General features: G+C 42.0%; 2 long non-coding RNA genes across 2 annotated transcripts; both read left to right on the top strand.

Moving 5' to 3' along the window:
- Positions 1 to 560: 560 nt before the first annotated feature.
- On the top strand, positions 561 to 12,934 carry LOC121683293. Its single transcript, XR_006022731.1, has 3 exons — positions 561 to 570; positions 7,787 to 7,789; positions 12,841 to 12,934. It is a non-coding gene; the product is annotated as an uncharacterized LOC121683293 (long non-coding RNA).
- On the top strand, positions 10,952 to 12,333 carry LOC121683295. The gene is made up of 2 exons (XR_006022732.1): positions 10,952 to 11,410; positions 12,174 to 12,333. It is a non-coding gene; the product is annotated as an uncharacterized LOC121683295 (long non-coding RNA).
- Positions 12,935 to 16,189: the final 3,255 nt, after the last annotated feature.

Below are 16,189 nucleotides of genomic sequence, written 5' to 3'. Positions count from 1 at the left end.
GCCTGTTAGCATGTGTGACTATGGTGTATGCACTCATGATGATTCTCAACTTTTTACTGCATTGCCATGAACAAAGTAAAGGCAAAAAAGGTGTTTCTTTGTTGAACAAATTGGGATGCAATGTGAGCCTTGAATTGGATGCCATGCAGGAATTTGCTAGGATCTCAAAACCGGATTATGAACATGTTTTGCCATAGAGAAACGCACGATAGCGTTGGATTATAAACATGCTTTGCCACAAAAACAGACAAAAACGTGGGGTAAGTCCAGCTATATGAAGTTATTATTTTGCTGTCACTTCGTCTGTTTTATAACCCAGAAGGATGTATTTGGCATCAAATGATAGCTCTGTGTCTCCTCTTTCATCTGACATACGTGGCATATCTATCCGATCACGGGTCCGCGAGTAATTCAAACGAGAGTAATGGGTGTGCAGCGTTGGTTTGTGTACATGACGTTAATATTTTGCAGTCACTTCGTCTGTTTTTATAAGCCAGAAAGATCGATATCCATGATACCAATGGATAGCCCTGTTTCTCCTCTTTCATCTGATATGCTTGCCATATCTATGTGATCACGGTTTCGCGAGTAATTCAAACGAAAGTAATGGGTGCGCAGCAGAGAAGTATAGACTGTAAATATGATGCAATTTTATTTAATTTCATGATTTTTTTTAATTTTCATACTTGGTCGTACAGACAAGTGCGTAGTCTCTTTGGAAAGCCCCACTTCTTCTGTCATAAAATAAAGATTTTATCTCGTTGTGATGAACAGTCGCGGAGCAATGTAACAGAGAAGAAAGGGTGTGTTTTTTGACGCACTTTGCGTCAATCGGGTTCTAAGGGTTAAACATTGACTGCTTTGAAGTGAAAGTGCATGTATAACAATATAGCATAATAATAATTGTGATAATGATAATCATCATGATCAGGGGCGGAGCTAATGGCTCACTATAGGGGGTGCGACGACCTGTAGTGGGCCCCCCACCCCCACCCCCATATAGCTACTGTCGGTGTTTATCCTATCATGTTTTTATATTTAGTCACTACATATTGTGCTTATCAGGCTGAGGCATTGTTTTCTTTCATGTCAATTTAAGATTGTTTTTTGAAGTAGGCAAGGCTATACTGGTTAAAAATATATAGGCACACAGTTTAATTTCCCTATTTTGACAATCGGCTAGCCTATACTAACAAACGCATTTGATTTGAAAAAGCAACCTGGGGTGCGTTTCCCGTACAACTACGGAGGTTAGCTTTTTACTAACGTGGTACGATGCATCGTTCAACTAACCAACATGTAAGTTACGACTGTTTCCCAAAACCGTCGTACTTACATAGTACTTTGTTAGTTTGAACCATGTTGGTTTCAACCAACATAGTTCAGACTACAATGGTTGCAGATGTGTTCGGAGAATGTCGGGCTCTGTCGGTTAGAGCCGAACGCATGAAGTCACGTAAAAGTAATGAAATTTGACATTGCATGACGTTTCCTGGGCCCAGCAGTTATAATATCAATAATAATAATAATAATAATAATAATAATAATTATTACAAGAATAGGCAGTAATTTCAATAGGCCATAGGCTATGTATGCTTTTAAAAAAATATATATATTAGGCTATTAATAATAATAATAGGCATAACATAATAATGATAATTTTAATAATAACGTCACAGTCTATTGAACGTAGCCTACTAATTAGCCTAATCAGTGAAGCATAAATCGCCAACCGAGCAAATGTGAACAAATAAGTTACACATTTAATGAAACACACCGATTTTCGCTTGTTGTGGCGTGACGAGGTGGCGTGAAAGGATAGACCTCTGCATTTCGGATCTTGTAGTCGTAGGTTCGAGCCTAGATAATGATCATATAACAATGGTTTTGGAATCTTGGATAGGCTCAATCACTAAATATTCCTATGATCGTTTAGAACCTGTAGTCCTAGTTTTAACTAGGTTTTTTAACTTTTACTGATTGGAGACCATATGCTTACTAGCCTAGGCTTAGGATAAATGTATATTATGTTGTATGAAAATTGGCATGGTTAGATTAGATTCAACTTTATTGTTATTGTGCAGAGCACAAGTACAAATACAACCAAATACAGTTTGCATCTAACCAGAAGTGCCAAAAAGGCAGAAAAGTGCAATGTGATATATAAAGTATAGACAGGTGCATAGACAGGACAAGACATATAGTGCCGTGTAGACAGTAGTATACAGTTGGTTTGCAGAAGGTGATTTAGAGTAATATAAATGAAATATAAATATGTGCAGTATCTTAGCAGTTACCTTACAGTAAGAGCAGAATAAATATGGATATGTAATATGAACAATGTTGAACAACATGTTGTTGTGTAAGTACTTTGGGTTTCACTCTTTCACTCTAAAAGCGCTATATAAATGAATACTTTACTGTATGATTGCCCTTCATTTCAATGCGATTTTGTCATGCCTTTATGCAGCATTTTTCCAATGTTGCCCTTGTTATGTGTTTTCATTGTGACACTGAAAACTGAATACTGTTACCACACACAAGTATTTCATGATATTTTAAATGCACAGATACAGTTTTTTTACCATTACTTTTTATCCATTGTAGTTATGAAGTTGTGTGTTGAATCACAACCACAAAATGACAGTTCACATAGCACAAATGTTTCAATGCTCAAATGGTTGAAGGATCTGCGCCAGCTGTACTAACACACACACACAAACACACACACACAGTGTTATTGTAGGTGCTGCTCATGTTGTTGCCTTCTGCTGCTGAGATAGTAGCAAAGTCTATACTGTTGTTTTCAAATGCATGTCTATATTCCCTGAGTGCACTGACATTTCAAGACCTACTTTATTCCATCAACCCCCTATGATAATACAAGCATGTCAACTGCTCCATCTAGGAGCCCAACAGCGAGGCAGAGGCGCGATACAACAACGCCCATAGCCGGACCCGCGTTGTTTTGGAGAGGGCCCTGGGCATGTGGAAAGGTGTGTGAGCAAATCCGCTGGTGGCCTGAAGCTCCATCCTGCAAAGGCGTGCAGTGTAGTTTTAGTGGCGGCGCTTCTGCAACATGGCCCTTCAGGATCACATCCCACTGCCGGCTGATGAGGAGCTGTTAGTGGAGGAGGTGGAAGAGGTCATTCCAGTGGCTGCTGCACACCTTCCTGCTGGCCTGGAAGCACACTGGGAATTAGTTACACATATGTTTGGCCCCTAAACACCCAAACCCCACAATCAATTCCCTGCCACTTTCCCACCATCACTTTCTCCCCATGATCCCTCCCACACACACACACACACACACATGTTCCCTATGAGCCATGACATCAAAATACATACACAGATTGAAAGGTCACAAAGCAAAGGCAACTTACCATTTTTCCGCCTCCCATGACAGGCCTACCCATACCTGGGCCATGAAGGACAAGTTAAATCAGTGAAAATCATGTCACATTTTGACACTGACCACAGCACTCTGCATGCTCACTTAAGTCCCAGAGCCTGAGGTCTTAAAGTTCTCCAAGCGAGAGGCTACTCAACTTCACAGCAGCATTCTGTCATTGTACCAACATAATTTAGCGTAATTCATGTGTTCAAATATCAAGATCATATAATAACTGAGAGTAGCCTAACTTATACACCCGCTAAACATAGCTTGTGATCAGATAAGATACAACACAAACCCCACTCCACAGGCATACTCACCTCACACCCATCGACTCAGTCTTGAACCCCTGACCTCTCTCATGTAAAGCACACACGCTACAGTCACTGCCACAGCACAGTCACTTCACCACATCATAATGGGCTGTAGAGTCCATATACCGTTAGCTATGTGTATGATTAGCAGATGCTTCATCCAAACACACTAACATACGACTACAATGTAACGTTATCCTTTTATAACAATTACAATGCTAGCCTCACATAACAATACCGTTGGCATTCAAAAGCTTTATCACCAGATAACTTAACTTAACGGGTGTTCGAAAGAATCTGTGCTGACACATTAGCATTAGGCTACATGTAAATTCACGAATAATAACAACACAGATGATTGCGGTCACCATAGCACTTCACCACAGGCCGCTCTGTTGTGGGCTAACTCCACAACACTTCACTTTCCACTGTACCACATAACGTTGTCCAGTAATGTGCAATTGTAGCTTCCAGCAATGCTATGGTATGGTATCCCACAGCAATGTTATGGGATCGTTTAATGGCTACCTCTCATCCATCTGTCCTCTGCGTGTTCCGTCATCAGGGTTACGTCGTCTACTATGGTTCTTACTACATACTACAGGTCGAGAGGTGTAGCTGTAACTACACAACTTTACGATAGTGGTTGCGAACGTTAGTTGCTACTATGGTTTTGGGAAACACTGACGCAGTGTCACGATGCATCGTACTATGTAAGTTCCACCACCATAGTTCACACTATCGTTTTGGGGAACAGTTGTGTCGTACTTACATAGTTGCAACCATGTTAGTTGCTACTGTAGTTAGCAACGATGCTTTTGGGAAACGCACTCCTGGTCAGTTGCTGCAACTATGCTACAGCTCTATTAACACACCCAAAAGGGCACTGCTGCGCTTTTACCTATTTAGGCTATTTGTTTGTTTTTGTTCTCTCGTGGGTCTAAATCCTACTAAACCCCACAATTCTACTAAATCCCATTATTCTGATAATGACTCCGGCATTATATGCCTCGGTGCGCAATGCCACCAAGTCTGCTGTAGCTTCCCATGGACAGCGCCAGTTTGACAAACAGTGCGCTGATTTTGGCAGAACCTTCCAGGCCTAAAGTAGGCCCTATTTTTATATACTAATAATAATAATAATAATAATAATAATAGCCTACCCATAATTGTTACCCATTTAATTCCTTCAAACCATATAGATGATAAAGAGAAAGAAAGGCAAACAAAACAAGCGGGACACCAACGACGGTAAAAATGTAAATGAATGATTCATGTTGTGTGCAATTTTCAAACAAAAAAACATATACATAAAACATCATTAACGTGATGATAAACAACATCAAACGAATTGTGGGAATTAGGTAAACTAGATAGCACACTGGCAATGGCAACAATAGCAACACTGGCAACTCGGCCCAAATTATCACTCAAGACTAGAATTTAAAAGTCCATTCTCCTCTCCCTCATTTGCGCAAACCGGTCAGCCACTTTGTCTTTATCTATGTCAATATCCCTCTCAATTGACAGTAGGGTGAGGCTTGAGAGTCTGGCCTCCGTCATGCATGCCCGGAGATAACTTTTTATTAGCTTCAGGCGACTGACACTGCGTTCAGCATTTGCGCTGCTGACAGTGAGTGTTTTGTATATTCGGTACAAAATGCCAATGTTCGGGAATGCCCTCTCCATGTCGTTGCAGACCATGAACGGCAGAACAGCCTCAGGGGTGGTAAATTGCAAGTCCAGGTCGTTGCACATAGCGCAAAATGAAATAAATTCATCCAAAACCGTTTCAGGTGCGGACACGTCTCCGGCATAAAAGTTGGCTAGGTTGAGGATATGGTCTGATGCCTCATCTGTGTAGAAGTTTTGGGGATTCAGCACAGAGAACAGTTTTGCCATTTTGCGAAAATCCTCGAAACGCCTCTCAAATTGTTGGAGCAGAATGTCCAATATGTGGAAGTATAACTCCACCCTGAATCGCACTTTGGGGTTGTCTATCAACTCATCCTCTGCCATTTCGTCGTGGAAGCGCTTTCGTTTCCGAACTCTCCCCCCAGCAAAGTCAGTGGCAGATCCGCATCTCTTTGCCATATCTTGCCCTGTTTTGACCAAGTCCTCGAAAGACTGATCGGTGCGCATTTCCCTCAGCAGCGCTACACAGGAGTCAATCAATTCGACAGCGGTGCATATATTCAGGGACGCCTTTTGAAGATAGTTTGACAGCACATACGTCTTCTGCAGTATGGAGTTCCAAAAACAAAGCATTAATATGAATTCGAACGAGTCAAATTTCTGAAGAAGACCGTCCGCTTCAGACGCTGCTTTTGGAGACGTGAGGTTGTGTACTCGTACCCTCTCCAAGGCTGCAATAATAGCAGGTAGACTTAGAACCACTGCTTCAGTGGCCTGCTTCCTGGATGCCCACCTGGTGTCTGACAGACTTTTTAGGGTCAGTACAGTTCCCTCCAGTTGCATGTTGGCCTGTTCCTCCTCTAGAATCTTAAATCGCGGGAGGCTGGAGGTCAGAAAGCAGTACAGCGTTTAAAGTGTGCCAAAAAAAAGTTTTGCGCTGCACAACGAGCATGCTGCATCTAGAAGGATGAGATTTAAGTTGTGCGCACAGCAGTGAACGTAGAAAGCTTTCTGAGAACACTGCTGTTTCACTCTTGTCTGCAAGCCAGATAAGTGGCCAGACATGTTTCTTGCCCCATCATATGCCTGGCCACGGATCAGTGCTACATCCAGACCTAATGCGTTAAGAGCATTGACAAGCACATTGTAAAATGTCTCTGCGTTACTGCTCGGGAGCTTTTCGAATTGGATAAAACGTTCGATGCTGTGGCCATTTTCTGTAACATATCTGAGGGACAGTGAGAATTGGTCTACTCTAGTAATGTCAATCGTGGAATCGACAATGACAGAATAGAACTTAGCTGTTTTTACTTCTGCTGTAATGCAACTCAGTGTCTCGCTGGCGAGGGCAGAGATTATCTCGTTCTGTGACTGATGGCTCATATAGGTCACACGCCCTGTCGGGTTTCTTATATGTTCTTCAAGGAGAGAATCGTATTGGGCCAGTAGCTTTAACAACTCCAAGAAGTTCCCCTCATTGGAAGAAGATGCACCCAACCCTGCATATTCCCGGTGCCCACGAAATGCCAAACCCTGTCTTGCCAAAAACAGCGTGGTGTCTATCAGTCTATGTAAAATCCTCCTGTTTCTTTGAATCCTCTCTCTTTCAGCTCTCATGAGCTCGTTGACCACAGTGCTGTCCTGGCCTAAACGGAACCTCGTCATAAAAAACGTTTTCTCGGCCTCTCTATGCGCTGCGGACTTTTCGTGCTGTTCAATTTTCTCTATCCCCTTTTTAAACTTAGAGACTCCGAGTTTAGGGTCTGCCCATTGACGTCCTGCGCTCTCTCCGTATTTTCCGAACATCCAGCAACAAAAGCAAAGTAAGGGATTCGATTTTGGGGAATAAATCAACCACTGTCGCTCAACCGTGCATGACTGGCCTATGCTGCGCTTATACCACTGGGGACTGAAGCGCCTCTTGTGCTCGTCGTACGGGAACGCGCTGTAGTTGTCTTTTAGCCCTGGCTGGCACGGACCATACTCTATCAACGCTCTGATCATCTCATTTGTGAGGGGTTTCTCTTTAAACAAGAAGGGATCTGTAGAGTACTGCTCTTGAGTGTCAAGCCTGAATAAACTAGCGGTTGGCTTTCCAGCTGTTGGCTCATCATAGACCGAGGGTTCCGGACATTGAGCAGATAGCGCTACTATGGGAGAGTCGAAGGAGGGAGGGGGTGCCTGGACGATCAGTTCACAGTCTGGTATGCCATTATTATTGTCATCATCCTCAATCATCATCCGTCATCATCCCAGCGGAACACATGAAGCCACCAAGTTCTTTCTCTTCTCTTGCTCCTTACGCTTAAGAGATCCCGACTTATGCTTTTTGAACATGGCAAAGTTGCAAAAGACGCAAACACACTAACTTTTTTTTATTTTTTATTAGTTTAGTTAGTTTTTAGTTTTATTTTAAATTTCCCGCTGCTAACCTGACGTACAGTACGTAGAGGTACAGTAGTGGGGGGAGGGGTGTGGCATGGGTGTGTAACGGACGGGGGGTCCCATGCTGGAATTAGTTGCCAAGTCCGCTTGAAGTTACGTTGGACTTTTTTGCAACATGGATTCACATAAATCAACCATTAATCATACTCAATACATGCATTGGGTTCACAGACTAAACGCTTAAGGGATATGCCTAAAACGATAGCTGGCTTGAAGGAATGCTAGACTTTCTTTTATTTATTTTTTACAAGATTTGGCAACACACTTGAGGAGGCAGTAGGCTAACTCTGCAGAAATTAACAGTGTTCGTGACAGAGGCAGGCTATGTCCTGTTGACCTAGCCCAGGGGTGGGCAAACTTTTTGGCTCAAGGGCCACATTGGGTTTCGAAAATTGGCCGGCGGACCGCACAACAACCCCCCCCCACACATAAAAAAATACATTTTTTATAGCCTATAATTTAGTATGAAAAGTATTTGTTTTAAAATATTAATTGCTTAAAAATACTGCTAATTTTATGCTGTTTAACAAATGTATAAATTGTGCACTGTCGCTTTAAGACAGTCAAAGTCAAAGTCAAAGTCAGTCAATGTCAGCTTTATTGTCAATTTCTTCACATGTTCCAGACATACAAAGAGATCGAAATTACGTTTCTCACTATCCCACGGTGAAGACAAGACATATTTTTCCAATTTAAGTCCACAGACAAACATAACATTCAAGTAAACAAAAAAGTAAGTAAATAAGTAAATAAGAGGGCACATATAATAATGAAAAAAATAAGAGCAGCAAAATTTGGTTGAAATTGTGCATAGACAGTCAATAAAATACTAGTGCAAAGTCAGGCCAATAAAAGGCTTGGGTAGTTCTGTTTGACCTAAGTAATAAAGAAAGTGGCATAGTGGTGCAAGTTATGTAAGAGCAGCAGAAGTGTTGTGTTTTCAGGACAACAACACCAAGTTGTAAAGTGTACAAGTGTGCAAGTGTGCAAGTGGAGTAGTGCAGGCGGCCATTGTGGGTCCAATGTCCAGGATGTTATGTAGCTGAGGGTGGAGGGGGGAGAGGAGGGAGAGAGTTCAGCATCCTTACAGCTTGGTGTATGAAGCTGTTGGTGAGTCTGGTAGTGCGGGAGCGCAGGCTTCTGTACCTCTTCCCAGAGGGCAGTAGATCAAACAGATTGTGAGCGGGGTGACTTGCATCACTCACAATTTTGGTCGCCTTGCGGGTGAGGTGGGTGGTGTAAATGTCCTTCAGGGAGGGGAGTGAAGCACCAATGATCCTTCCAGCTGTGTTCACTATGCGCTGCAGGGCTTTCCTGTTGTATTCAGTGCAGCTTCCGCCCCACACAGCGATACAGCTGGAGAGGATGCTCTCAATGGTGCCTCGGTAGAATGTGGTCATGATGGCTGGTGGAGCACTTGCTCGCCTGAGTTTCCGCAGGAAGTACAGGCGGCGCTGAGCTCTCTTCGCCAGTGATGCAGTGTTGGTGGTCCAGGAGAGGTCTTCACTGATGTGCACCCCCAGGAATTTGGTGCTGCTCGCTCTCTCCACCACAGCACCGTCGATGGTCAGTGGCAGGTGTTGGGTGTGACCTCTCCGGAAGTCAACAACAATCTCTTTGGTCTTGCTGACGTTCAGCAGGAGGTTGTTGTCCCTGCACCACGTGGTCAGATGGTCGACCTCCAACCTGTATTGAGTCTCGTCGCCCTTGGTGATGAGACCCACCAGAGTTGTGTCGTCAGCAAATTTCACTATGTGATTGTTGCTGTAGGTTGCAGTGCAGTCATGCGTCAGCAGGGTGAAGAGCAGCGGACTGAGCACGCAGCCTTGGGGGGCCCCTGTGCTCAGTGTGATGCTGCTTGAGGTATTGTTGCCAACACGTACTACTTGGGGCCTCTGACAGAGGAAGTCCAGTAGCCAGTTGCAGAGGTAGGTACTGAGTCCCAGTTTGTCAAGTTTGCAGATGAGTTGTTGTGGTATTATGGTGTTGAATGCAGAACTGAAGTCTATAAACAGCAATCTCACATATGAGTCTCTTTTTTCCAGGTGGGTGAGGGCTGGGTGGAGGGCAGAGCAGATTGCATCCTCTGTAGACCGCTTGGCTCGGTATGCAAACTGGAAGGGGTCCAGGGTGGGGGGGAGAATGGCTTTGATATGTGACGTGACAAGCCATGTCACATGGCTTTAAGTCGCTTTAATTCACGTTTATTTCTCAATGATCTTCTGCCTGCTCCGCTATGGCTAGTGCTGTACCTATACGGCCGGGCCCTCTCACCGTTTTTAAATGGTCAGTAGTGGGAACTACTGTTGCCTTCATGATTTCCTTTTAAAACTTTCTTATAAGAAGGAGATATCAATTATCAACAATCACAAGCCAGCTGGAACCTGCGGCTCTGTCTCCCTCTCGTGAGTGCAGACGCGTTCCCAATTAAATGGATTGCATAATGTTCACGTTAGATCTGCTACAAAGGAGATAACTAAGAGTTAACTTAGTTTAACATGATGTTATCTCTATTTAACATGATGTTTTGACGTTGACATTGTAAACGTTATCTAAGGAGAGTGAAAAGCAGTTTGCAGTAGAGCTAACCAACGTCGTCTCTATCGCAGGAAAAAAATAGCGAGCAGCCTGATAACTAAATGAAATGCTCGGCGGGCCGGATGAAAGTGCTTGGCGGGCCGGGTCCGCAGTTTGCCCACCCCTGGGCTAGGGCATGACATTGCTCCCACTGTGAGTGCACTCTACGGTATTTAGTAGCATTTTTATTATTATTTTCCACAGCAGTCAGTACAAATAGCCCAAGCATCGTACAACAATTCAGCAAGACAGATTTGGCCAAAGGTGGGCCCCCTTTGCGGTCGTGGGCCCGGAGCGACCGCCCCCCCATACAAAAATGTGATATATGGCAATATATGAACATATATGTCAAATAACAGGGACTTATAATTTTACTTATATGGACATATATGTGATTCAAATATTTATGTCAAACATATATTCAAAGCTATATGTCCATACATGCATACAAAATATTTTAATTTCCCATATAAGATGCTATATATCTTCATATACTAGATCCAATTATTTGTTTTCCAAATATATGGAGAAGTTTATGTGTGAATATGTGACAGACTTATATGTAGTCTCTATGTATGGTGGCATACATATCCATACACTAGATTCCACTACTTATTTTCTAAATATATGGCGAACTTTATGTGTGAATATGTGGCAGACATATTTGTAGTCTCCATATATGGTGGCATACATATCCATACACTAGATTACATTACTTATTTTCCAAATGGAGAACAGTGTGAATATATTTGTTTATGTCTTGGCGTCACAGATAAGGTGTCGACTATGCTGCCTTATGTGTCAATGTTTTGTGTGGAGCGCTTTGGGTTGCACTATGTGCATGAAAAATGTGTGAGGCCAAAGCTACTTTAAATATAACGGATGCTTATCGCATCTTGATATGCGCATGCGCACACAGCAATACCCATCCCCCACCCTGGACTGACATTTGAACTCCAACCACGGTGACTTCAACCGTCACTTTTTGTCATGCATCCGACTGTGTAGCCTAAGCTGTACAAACTCTGCTGTCATCATATCCAAGGTAAGAAAGCCTTTAGTAAACGGGAATCAGTTATAAAATATTGTTTTTATAATGTAATGTTAACCAAATCCGTTTGTTAACAGTCTAACCATCATGTTACAATTAGCTAATGTTAATGTTATCAATTAGCTATCGATAATGTTAGCGAGCTAATATTGCTAACGTTAGCGATGTTAGCTGTTAATGTTAAATTTTCCATTAACTAACTTTACCATTATGTGGAATATCTAAAATGGTAGTTAACATCATATCCAACAACAAGCCTGTCTGAGATGTCGTTATGAATATAAGTTTTAGTTTGAATGAAATATCAGATGTGAGTAAGTTAGCTAACCTAGCTATAATATAGCAGCTAACTTATATTTAAAGTGGCTGCTAAAAACCATGCAGGCTAACGTGAATGTTAGTAGGCCTAAATGGATCTTTAGTTTGTGAAGGGTAGTGTTAAGCCATCCTTACAACAGAAGACTTTGAAGATTTGGGAAAGATTCTTGAAAGATAGTCTTTTGAATAAAGCTTGAATGGGGGGCATTAGTTAAAAGACTCCAATCTTTCAAGAATCTTTCCCAAATCTTGCCAAAGTATTCTGATGTATGGATCATTAGGGTACATGTTCTTCATCTCATAGCCCTTATTTAAGCTTACTTGTGCCAAGGTGTGTGTTTATTAAAGATGCATGTGAAGGTAGTAGTGCTTCAGTGATGGTCTTTTCATGTTATGTGTGTTTTACAGCATATTAATCTTCTCTGTTCCCTGTTTGCAGGTGGTGATTTGTGAGGACTGCTGCCCTGAGAACACAGAGTACATTCTGCATATGCCAAATCAATGTGTGCCACTTCCATAAAGGGGAAAAAAGTTTCTACCTGGAGAGTGTACTCACTGTTAGTGTGGAAAAACTAAACTTTAATAAAAGGTTAAACAAATATTTTGTGTGTTTTCTTTGGAACATCAACAATGTTATATTTCTGATACAGATATTGTGACATATTTCTATGTGACATAGCAGAACATTACATACATTTTGCAATATATTTACCTTATATGAGTGCAAATATATGTCCATAGACATATATTTGCAATATATTGGTATCCCTAGTATGCATACAAATACATAACTTATCATATATTAACATATATGCAACTAACATATATTTGTAATATATTTGTATATCTGGGAAAATATATGTGACATATATAAAAACGGCCAATTTTGCTATATTTTGAAATATATTTGACATGTATGTGTATATATGTGTGAAGCATACATTGACATATACATAATATATGTGATTTACATATATTGCCATATATCACATTTTTGTATGGGCCCCCTGCCCCCCGCTCCTGATCATCATAATTTGAGGGGGGCTATGACCCCAAGTCTGCCATGACCGGGCCGGGTCAAAGAAGTTTAAGAAAGGCTGTAATAGACTCAATAGCATTAAGTAAAGATCCGTCATTATTGTCAGCTGTAACTTACCCCGATATTCATAGCCTAACTGTCTTGCTCATATATCGGCACACATACGCAGCTGAAGACGTTCAAGTCGCTTGAGTCAAGGTCGGCGAACTACATATTTGTTTCACCAACGACATCGTCTAACATGGCCATCCATGATCACAGAGAATAAAGCTGCATCTCATTGGACTGCAATTGTATCTTGCGTTCGCCTGTTGCTTACAACCTGCACCCAAGGACGTTGCTAAAGTAGTTTAAAGTGGGTTAGCCAGTGATCGTTCTTGTCTGATACTTCTAGGCTACAGGAGGATCAATGATGCAATGTTCTGGAGGCAGAAAAGGCTAACAATTTTTTTCTACATTTCCAAAATCTAAGTGAACAAAACACTATACAAATCAGAATTATCTACTGATATCTTTCTCCGCTGAGTTTGTTCCTATTATTTGCCACTTGCCGCGCATAGCCGACGAGCTGACGGGCGCACCATCAATACAAATATTAGCCTTGGCTACTGTATCATTGCCTACCTAGCAATGCTATCTATGCAAATGCAATCTACGGTAGGCGACTACATCAGGCTACTGCTTATGTCTCCGCATATTGCATAGGGGCAGCTGTCTGCTGTATAGCCTACTGTCTTAACTTAATATAGTATTAATAGCCTAATACAAATATAATAATGGCGATGGATGTGAGGAGTTGGCTGTAAGTTTAGCCTATTTATCCTATCTAGCCACAAGTCTCTCCAGCATTGACTCAGTCATTTTCTTCTCGTTTTCTGACCATAATGTAGCTGTCAACATTGAGCATTGTAAATAAGGGAGATTTTCCGGTTTACTCACCCAAAATACAGGGAAATTTCAACATCTTTCTGTTGCTATCTCTCTGGTGAGAGCAAGAATTCGTATTACAAAACTGCTGCACTAACTAAACAAGGTGTGAAGCTAGGTCTAATGAGACTTTGCTTAAAACTTTGGCGTCAAATGCTCTCTCCCACACTGTTCTGATCACTTTAAAGGAGAATTCCGGTGTGATATTGACCTAAAGTGTATCGAAACATGATACCGAGTGTGAACGTATGTCTCATAGCCCATCTCGGCTTGTCCCCTGCACTCCAAAATCTGGCGCTAGTTAGCCGATGCTACCAACATCTTTTTCAATAGTGGTGCTTCGGCATCGGGCTAGCCATGCAAATAAATAACTGTTTTACACCCATTTACTAGGCTCAATGTATCTCCACACTTCATTGGTAGACTTCCGAGGGCCCTGACATTTAAAACGAGACATTGAGAACTTTGAAAAAGCACTGGTAGTTTACTTACAAGACGATTTGTACAGACAGTATCTTCACGAAGTTTAGCGTTTGCAGCCATCTTGAATTTAGTCACGATAAGTCGAGCAACGAGTAAGAATGAACAGCTATGATAAGGGATCAGATTCCAAAAATAATTCAGTGGAAATGCATGGATTCCAGTTGCTGCTACTGGAAGAAACTGGAATCCATGCATTTCCACTGAATTATTTTTGGAATCTGATCCCTTATCATACCTGTTCATTCTTACTCGTTGCTCGACTTATCGTGACTAAATTCAAGATGGCTGCAAACTTTAAACTTCGTGAAGATACTGTCTGTATAAATCGTCTTGTAAGTAAACTACCAGTGCTTTTTCAAAGTTCTCAATGTCTCGTTTTAAATGTCAGGGCCCTAGGAAGTCTACCAATGAAGTGTGGAGATACATTGAGCCTCGTAAATGGGTGTAAAACAGTGATTTATTTGCATGGCTAGCCCGATGCCGAAGCACCACTACTGAAAAAGTTGTTGGTAGCATCGGCTAACTAGCGCCAGATTTTGGAGTGCAGGGGACAAGTCGAGATGGGCTATGAGACATACGTTCACACTCGGTATCATGTTTCAATACACTTTAGGTCAATATCACACCGGAATTCTCCTTTAAGGTCGCCTTCAGTTCAGGCAAGCAAAACGATGCTTTAAAAACATATTTTCGCTGGAAGGGCAGGGGCCGCAAAAGGACAACAGTAGCCTACAGAGACGGACAAGTCCGATGGGGCTAATGAGAGTAATACAATATGGGATATGGGAAAATATTAAAACAGGAAGACAGCTGGACAAAAGTTGACATGTTTCTGACAGTGGGTGACTCGGGCTCTTTGATGTTGTTAGAACCATAGACATAATATACATAGACGCCGCATCGACCGCTGCTCCCTACTAGCGCTGACGAGATTTGGAGCCGCCATCTTGGACCGGTCATCCACTCCACTCAGTGTAATCTGTTTGGCCGGTGCAATGAGCTGTCAGCACACTTAATTAATCATATCTCACTGAATACCGAACAGATTTTCACGCGGTTTTTTTTGCTGCAAAGGTCATACATGTAGCTATGATACAGGCCACATTGTTCGAAAATACAAAATACAACCAATAGTACGGTAATGTTAAATCTTACTTGTGAAAAGTAAATCCCCCGAGTATGGTCCGCCGATTTGAGCAGGAACATGCTGCACAGTGCTGTCATCTTGTGTTTTCTGCTGCAACGCAATGAGGAGTATGACCGGTCCAAGATGGCGGCCGCATTTCTTGTTTCCAGCAGCCAATGCGGCGTCTATGTATATTATGTCTATGGTTAGAACGGCCTGTAGCCTATTGCACAACAGGCCATCACGTTAAATTTTGTACAAATAAATAAATAGCCTACAGCGATAGTACCGGCGCTGTCGCGCTTGTCAATTGACAGCTGCATTAAATAGACCTACCTATGCATTTGTTTTAATACAAAATGGCCGCTGCGAACGTTATTACCTGATTATTACGTAGATCGAATTAGCCTACTAATACTACTAGCGACTTCTATGCGTCCGTGCTGCACACCCCTAATCAATACTCCTGACCTTGGTTGAAAGATTACAGAAGCTAGGTTTATCTTTAACAATATCCTGGGTAACATATGCTATCACCAGTTAATACTATTTTTCCATATAATAGAATCTGCATAATTTGAAAGACTGGTCACTACCACTGCTAGCTTGTGTGGCTAGTTATTTTGCTTACACACTCTGCTTTATGAAAAAGCTTCGTATGTCACCTTTCTTCTTCTTGGGTGGCATAGCTGATCTACAAACCACAAGTTTGTATGTATGCTGAAGGGAAAAGGGAATATCAAAATGTTTCACTCTGGCCTTTTATGGGGTAGGCCTATGTATTGACAGACAGCCCTGGTAACCATAGACATAATATACATGTATATTATGTCTATGCTGGTAACTTACCGTTGTCGTTGACACACCCGCTCGCTTGACT

Source organism: Alosa sapidissima, chromosome 15 (assembly GCF_018492685.1).
Source record: "Alosa sapidissima isolate fAloSap1 chromosome 15, fAloSap1.pri, whole genome shotgun sequence".
Taxonomy (NCBI): Eukaryota; Metazoa; Chordata; class Actinopteri; order Clupeiformes; family Clupeidae; genus Alosa; species Alosa sapidissima.
Note: the sequence above shows the minus strand (reverse complement) of the source record. Positions and strands in the feature narration are given on the sequence as shown.